An 8,518-nucleotide genomic window follows, 5' to 3' on the forward strand; every position below is an offset into this window, starting at 1 on the left:
TATGGACCTTTGTTATTTATAGAAGAAATTTTGACGTAGTGCTACACTAGTAGCAGTATAACTCTGCTGGCTCCTTTGGCTCCTTTTGACGCCAGGTAAATACTTACTCTAACACTAAGCAGTGCCCTTGGTTTGTGATTCTTGAAACTAGAAGAAAACTAACGTACATTTGTCTAAGAATATTGCTGCAAAAACTTGTTAACGGTTTATGAAACTGTTTTAATAACAGTTTTTGAATATGTGAGCTATGCACAAAACAAATGGGGACATGTCCCAATTTATTTAAAAAAGTGAAATCTATTATAGCACATCTTTCAACTACCAATATAGCTCTGCGGGATAGGACCATACCCTGACGAATACGATTTTCTTTTTCCTATAACGTTTCTGATGATTCAGTGGCAGAAGAGCGTAACACATCAATAAAAATATTGTTTCACCTGCAACCAAGACTGTTTTACTTCTGAAATATTATAGAACACTTCTGGAGCAGTCGAAGCTGCCATAGAGTAACAGAACATGTGCTCCTCAACTATACCTGATTATTCCCCATCTTGATCTCGCTCCATATTCGAAATTTCCGTTAATTTAAATAACTCCCTAGCTTCTCTCGACTGACTCTTAGTCCACATTCAAACACGTATTCAAAACACCTCACATGCAAGCACATAAAATATTATTAAACCCAGCCATAATAATTTCGACTTTGCATAAAGGCTGATAGATCCATAGGATGTGGAGTAAAATCCACACGAACCAGAGAAAGCCGAAACATCACATACATGGATTATTTAAACTGCGACAGCAGAAGTTCTATGACTAACGTGGATTTGTGTCTCTAGAATTTTGATTACAAAACAGTCTAACTTTAATTTTCGAAAATTTACTTCTCACTTTGCTCTATGAGCATTACGTTAGGCAAATGTTTTAAAAATAGTCATAAAAATTTAAAAGTGTAAGACTTATTCCTGACTACATAACAAAGTCTCCAGTCACTGTCATGATCCTGGCATGGGTACGCCAGAAACGTACCACCCAACTGCCTACGTCTTTAGGTAAGTAACATGTCCCGGTATGTAGATGTTCAATGAAGACTTTAAACTATCATTTTTTCAGCAACGATTTCTTTTACAGGCTAAATTATGACCGTACAGACTTCAAAAGGATGGTGGCAGAGCAGGTGAGATACACAATGTGATCAAAAGTAACCAGACATCTGGCTGAAAATTACTTACAAGTTCGTGGCGTGCTCCATTGGTAATGCTAGAATTCAATACGGTGTTGACCCACCCTTAGCCTTGATGAGAGCTTCCACTCTCGCAGGCATACGTTCTATCAGGTGCTGGGAGGTTTCTTGGGGAATGGCAGCCCATTCTTCACACAGTGCTGCATTGAGGAGAGGTATCGATGTCAGTCGGCGAAGCTTGGCACGAAGTCGGCGTTCCAAAACATCCCAAAGGTGTTCTATAGGATTCAGGCCAGGACTCCGTGCAGGCCAGTCCATTACAGGGATGTTAACTGTCGTGTAACCACTCCGCCACAAACCGTGTATTATGAACAGGTTCTCGATCGTGTTGAAAGGACAGTTGTACACTGAAACAATACTTGTTTCTAGAAATTCATACTGTCATAGAGCGCCCTTGACCTCTTATTGCAGATGAAATCTCTGCATCAGTAAGTTACACATGATTGTTTTATGTGAAACGATTTAACTATAGGTAAGAAATTTTCGCCATCCCCGAATTGCTTTTCAACAGTGGGAAGCAAGAAGTCGCTCAAAACATCGATATAGGCCTGTGTTGCGATATTGCCACGCAAAACAACAAGGGGTGCAGGTCCCCTCCACGAAAATCGTGACCACGCCATAAGGCCGTGTCCTACATGAGCGACAGAAGCGAGTGACAGCGCGCGACAGCTTCAGGCGACAAAACACAACCACAGATGTAGTTACGGAAGTGTCCTACGTGAGCGACATCTGTGTCGCTGCCTGTCTCCCACTGCAACTGGCGACGTTTGAATTTAAACGTGTTTGAATCTTGTCGCTGCAGCACGTGTGACACAGAGCGACAGGCACGTGTCTTCTTGGCAAAGCATTGGAGCGGACGCGACGGCAGCTATGAATTACGTAACATCCGAATTTAAGAAAACTATTCGGTGAAAAAATTTGATTCTGTCGCAACCTATAGCTTGATATCTATAAACGATAACGGTCTGAATTTATTTTCGTTATTCGTCATAGTTACTGTGCCGCACGAAATTGAGTACATGGCTGCACGATATTTTTAAGAATTTGCAGAGGTAAAATCACATTGTGTAGACTTTCCGTATAGTTCAATTAAGGCCATACATTATTGCGTAGGAAATTTTACCAATATACCTAAATATATTTAAAGTTGAGACCGGAATTATATCTCTTTTCATTCTTGAGAAATTGGTTGTTATATCCGCGAACGAGTCGCTCCCGGCGCGTCCGAACCTTTCCTGCGCTTCGGTAATCAAGTGGTCGTAAAAATCGTCGTATCTCATAAAAGGTTCAAGATATCGAAACGACGAATTTCGGAAATAACAGCGCGCAGAAAGGACTATTTTATCATATGAATAACACTCGATACGTTTTTGTAAACGCATGAGCAGAGCGAAAACAAAGACTCGCTATAACTCTACGCCATGAGGTTTTGTCCAAATTTTCATACCCAAACAAAGGGAGAGAAACAGTTAAACGGGGTATCAAAGTGACCAGCATGATGTCTAGTTTGGCATGAAAATATTTAATTGCTTTAAAGTAATCAGGGTAATTAACGAAAACTTAATGAATAATCTGAGGAAAAATTGAAATATTTCACAAAAAGCTGCTGTAAATGAAGTGTCAGAAATTTCATCTGTTCAAGACCTAGTTATTTTGCACATAAAAAGATACATTAGTGCGGTACTTAAATGTCAAACAGGCTTCCTTCGAATCAAGTACATTAGGAAAGGCAAACAAGGAGTCAGTAAGAACATGCTTTCTGAATAAAACTTGAAATTAAAAAATGAAAGAAATCAGTCAAATATTTTATGAAATGATTTGTGTAAAAGAAATAAGTAGATCAGAGAAACATTCTACGTGCCTTTGAATGCTGCTCGAAATCATGAACAGAAGATGAGGTGCACCAAACGTTTCACTAATATTTTTTATTTCATACTCTTAGACAAATCATTACACAAAACATTTTACTTTCTTTTCAAAAATTTTGTAAGTTTTACAGACTATTTAGAGTAATTGAAACGCTTGGCCTTAACATCGACTGCTGATGAATTACCTTCGCAACATAAAATATCTGTAAAATTTTATGATTCATTGTAATTTATTACGAATTAAATGTGTGTGTTATATTTGGATAGGTATGAAGATCAAGTTCTTTGGCAAGACCTCAAATACATACTTAGCGATGCACTGTAAAAAGTATACATAAAGCTTAGTATACAGAACTGTAACTGAGTCAATAAAAATGTAAAAACAGGTCAGAATCGAACCCAGGACATTTTCCTAACACATAACCATAAACTGTATATGCTACCCATACGCCACACCTAGCTTTAGTTCACTGGTATCAATCTGTATACTTATTTTTGTATTTAGCGTAGTTAGTCTTTTGACTACAGTCAGAGAGAGTCCCTTTAGTCAACCATAGTGCCAGTAGCGCTAGTGTTTGTTTTCAATACAGTCCAGAGACAGGTAGTGCTAATTTCATTGTTTTCTACAAGAAGTGGCTAGCAATCACGGTTTAGTCAATAATAAGCCGCCTTTAGTGAATTAGCAGTCTAGTTAAAAGTTTATTAACTCTCTTCAGTAAATTGATTCCTTAGGATGGATAGGATGTGTGACTGCTGTGTACGGACGCAGGAGGAGCTGGCCACTGTTCGCGAACAGCTGAACGTGTTGATGGCCGCGGTCAGCCGTCTTCAGGCTGCTGCATGCTTCACCCACTGTCGCTGCTGTCGAGACATCTTCGCGGATACCGGACGCAGTTGGGCCACCCTCTCCCCAAGGGGAGTGGCGGGTTCAGCGGCGTTCGCAGCGCACGAGGCAGAGGGTAAATGTGGAGGCTGGCCGTGTGGCATCGCCCACTCTGCCTGTGAGTGGACATGTGGCTGCTCCTTCAGCAAGGTCCGAGCAGGCACACGGGGGGAGGGGTTTATTAGTTATTGGGAGCTCCAACGTTAGGCGGGTGATGGAGCCCCTTAGGGAAATAGCAGAAAGGTCGGGGAAGAAGGCCAGTGTTTACTCTGTCTGCTTGCCGGGGGGTCTCATCCGAGATGTGGAGGAGGCCCTACCGGCGGCGATAGAGAGCACTGGGTGCACCCGACTGCGAATTGTTGCTCATGTCGGCACCAGTGACTCCTGCCGTCTGGGTTCAGAGGTCATCCTCAGTTCGTACAGGCGGTTGGCAGAATTGGTGAAGGCGGAAAGCCTCGCTCGCAGGGTGGAATCAGAGCTAACTACTTGTAGTATCGTTCCCAGAACTGATCGCGGTCCTCTGTTTTGGAGCCGAGTGGAAGGCTTAAACCAGAGGCTCAGACGATTCTGCGGAGATCTGGGGTGCAAATTTCTTGACCTCCGCTATTGGGTGGAGAAATGTAGGGTCCCCCTGAATAGGTCAGGCGTGCACTACACGCCGGAAGCGGCTACAAGGGTAGCGGAGGACATGTTGTAACACTCCCTTATAATTTCTTATTATAGCCCGTTCGTTCGGGATCTGAATAGCAGCCCAAATAAATAATTAATTAATGTGACCGTGTACCTAATGGGGCTGGCAATCGGATTGGACTGCTTCGGAGTTGTTACATTCCATTCTGTCCTTCTCAAATGCTGTAATAATGAACTGTCTGTTGGCAAGAAGAACAACAAACACAGCTTCACTAATCAAGACCTATATTCGTATCAAAAACACCAAAATAAGGAGACAGCCACTGCCTTCGTCATACACTGTTAATAACGGCTAATCTCAGCACAGGTTTCTTCGTTAATCATAATCGTCACACGCAAAATACAATCACTGTAATCCAACACTGCAATCCAAATAATGCCGGCGCGGTAGACGCGGAATCTCAATAACGGCACACAAATATCACTGATTACACTCGTAATTAAACTTCTTCACTTTCCCGTATAATACTAACACAAAGGGGTTAAACCGCGGCGATGGCCACTCCCTTTGTCGGTAATTCTAGTAATTATTACAACTGCTGGCTTCTGCACAGCTCTCTCTGCCCGCCTCGCGGGAACCCAACACACACACACTGCTCAACTGACTCTCCTCTCGCGACCCAACACACTATCGATAGTTGCCCTGTCGACCTGTGCTGATGCAAACTTAGTAGTAAGGGCCTGCGGACCCTTACAGTGTGGAGTGCACATGGGGGTTTTTTAGGTTAGAGAATTCCCTCCCTAGGCCCGACAAGACGCCTCCTGAGACGCGGCAAGGTAGGAGTAGGCAAAATGCAACAGGGAATAACAATATTAATGTGCTAATAGTAAACTGCAGGAGCGTCTATAGAAAGGTCCCAGAACTGCTCTCATTAATAAACGGTCACAACGCCCATATAGTACTAGGGACAGAAAGTTGGCTGAAACCAGACTAAACAGTAATGAAATCCTAAACTCAAATTGGAATGTATACCGCAGAGACAGGCTGGACAGTGAAGGGGGAGGCGTGTTTATAGCGATAAGAAGTGCAATAGTATCGAAGGAAATCCACGGAGATCCGAAATGTGAAATGATTTGGGTGAAGGTCACGATTAAAGCAGGCTCAGACATGGTAATTGGATGTCTCTATAGGCCCCCGGGCTCAGCAGCTGTTGTGGCTGAGCACCTGAAGGATAATTTGGAAAATATTTCGAGTAGATTTCCGCACCATGTTATAGTTCTGGGTGGAGATTTTAATTTGCCGGATACAGACTGGGAGACTCAAACGTTCATAACGGGTGGCAGGGACAAAGAATCCAGTGAAATTTTTTTAAGTGCTTTATCTGAAAACTACCTTGAGCAGTTAAACAGAGAACCGACTCGTGGCGATAACATATTAGACCTTCTGGTGACAAACAGACCCGAACTATTTGAAACAGTTAACGCAGAAAAGGGAATCAGCGATCATAGAGCGGTTACGGCATCAATGATTTCAGCCGTAAATAGAAATATTAAAAAGGGTAGGAAGATTTTTCTGTTTAGCAAAAGTGACAAAAAGCAGATTACAGAGTACCTGACGGCTCAACACAAAAGTTTTGTCTCACGTACAGATACTGTTGAGGATCAGTGGACAAAGTTCAAAACCATCGTACAATATGCGTTAGATGAGTATGTGCCAAGCAAGATCGTAAGAGATGGAAAAGAGCCACCGTGGTACAACAACCGAGTTAGAAAACTGCTGCGGAAGCAAAGGGAACTTCACAGCAAACATAAACATAGCCAAAGCCTTGCAGACAAACAAAAATTACGCGAAGCGAAATGTAGTGTGAGGAGGGCTATGCGAGAGGCGTTCAATGAATTCGAAAGTAACGTTCTATGTACTGACTTGGCAGAAAATCCTAAGAAATGTTGGTTTTATGTCAAAGCGGTAGGTGGATCAAAACAAAATGTCCAGACACTCTGTGACCAAAATGGTACTGAAACAGAGGATGACAGACTAAAGGCCTAAATACTAAATGTCTTTTTCCAAAGCTGTTTCACAGAGGAAGACTGCACTGTAGTTCCTTCTCTAGATTGTCGCACAGATGACAAAATGGTAGATATCGAAATAGACGACAGAGGGATAGAGAAACAATTAAAATCGCTCAAAAGAGGAAAGGCCGCTGGACCTGATGGTATACCAGTTCGATTTTACACAGAGTACGCGAAGGAACTTGCCCCCCTTCTTGCAGCGGTGTACCGTAGGTCTCTAGAAGAGCGTAGCGTTCCAAAGGATTGGAAAAAGGCACAGGTCATCCCCGCTTTCAAGAAGGGACGTCGAACAGATGTGCAGAACTATAGACCTATATCTCTAACGTCGATCAGTTGTAGAATTTTGGAACACGTATTATGTTCGAGTACAATGACTTTTCTGGAGACTAGAAATCTACTCTGTAGGAATCAGCATGGGTTTCGAAAAAGACGGTCGTGTGAAACCCAGCTCGCGCTATTCGTCCACGAGACTCAGAGGGCCATAGACACGGGTTCACAGGTAGATGCCGTGTTTCTTGACTTCCGCAAGGCGTTCGATACAATTCCCCACAGTCGATTAATGAACAAAGTAAGAGCATATGGACTATCAGACCAATTGTGTGATTGGATTGAGGAGTTCCTAGATAAGAGAACGCAGCATGTCATTCTCAATGGAGAGAAGTCTTCCGAAGTAAGAGTGATTTCAGGTGTGCCTCAGGGGAGTGTCATAGGACCGTTGCTATTCACAATATACATAAATGACCTGGTGGATGACATCGGAAGTTCACTGAGGCTTTTTGCAGATGATGCTGTGGTGTATCGAGAGGTTGTAACAATGGAAAATTGTACTGAAATGCAGGAGGACCTGCAGCGAATTGACGCATGGTGCAGGGAATGGCAATTGAATCTCAATGTAGACAAGTGTAATGTGCTGCGAATACATAGAAAGATACAATCATTATCATTTAGCTACAAAATAGCAGGTCAGCAACTGGAAGCAGTTAATTCCATAAATTATCTGGGAGTACGCATTAGGAGTGATTTAAAATGGAATGATCATATAAAGTCGATCGTCGATAAAGCAGATGCCAGACTGAGATTCATTGGAAGAATCCTAGGGAAATGCAATCCGAAAACAAAGGAAGTAGGTTACAGTACGCTTGTTCGCCCACTGCTTGAATAATGCTCAACAGTGTGGGATCCATACCAGATAGGGTTGATAGAAGAGATAGAGAAGATCCAACGGAGAGCAGCGCGCTTCGTTACAGGATCATTTAGTAATCACGAAAGCGTTACGGAGATGATAGATAAACTCCAGTGGAAGACTCTGCAGGAGAGAAGCTCAGTAGCTCGGTACGGGCTTTTGTTCAAGTTTCGAGAACATACCTTCACCGAAGAGTCAAGCAGTATATTGCTCCCTCCTACGTATATCTCGCGAGGAGACCATGAGGATAAAGTCAGAGAGATTAGAGCCCACACATAAGCATACCGACAATCCTTCTTTCCACGAACAATACGAGACTGGAATAGAAGGGAGAACCGATAGAGGTACTCAGGGTACCCTCCGCCACACACCGTCAGGTGGCTTGCGGAGTATGGATGTAGATGTAGATGTACATGTAGTCATGTAGTAGTCATTCCTGTGCAGTTATTGGCTGTTAAAAGTTCTTGATCATGTAAAAAAAACATTCGTATTTAATTTATTGATGAGACAGTCTAATGCTCCTCTGCTCATCCGAACTATTTGCCTGGTGATCTTTGTAGTTGATGATATTTATGAAATTCGCTATGGAGATTTCTCCCTTTGTAAATTTCATGTACAGCATTCCTTTTCGCTTTATT

The sequence above is a fragment of the Schistocerca nitens genome, chromosome 2 (assembly GCF_023898315.1).
Source record: "Schistocerca nitens isolate TAMUIC-IGC-003100 chromosome 2, iqSchNite1.1, whole genome shotgun sequence".
Taxonomy (NCBI): domain Eukaryota; kingdom Metazoa; phylum Arthropoda; class Insecta; order Orthoptera; family Acrididae; genus Schistocerca; species Schistocerca nitens.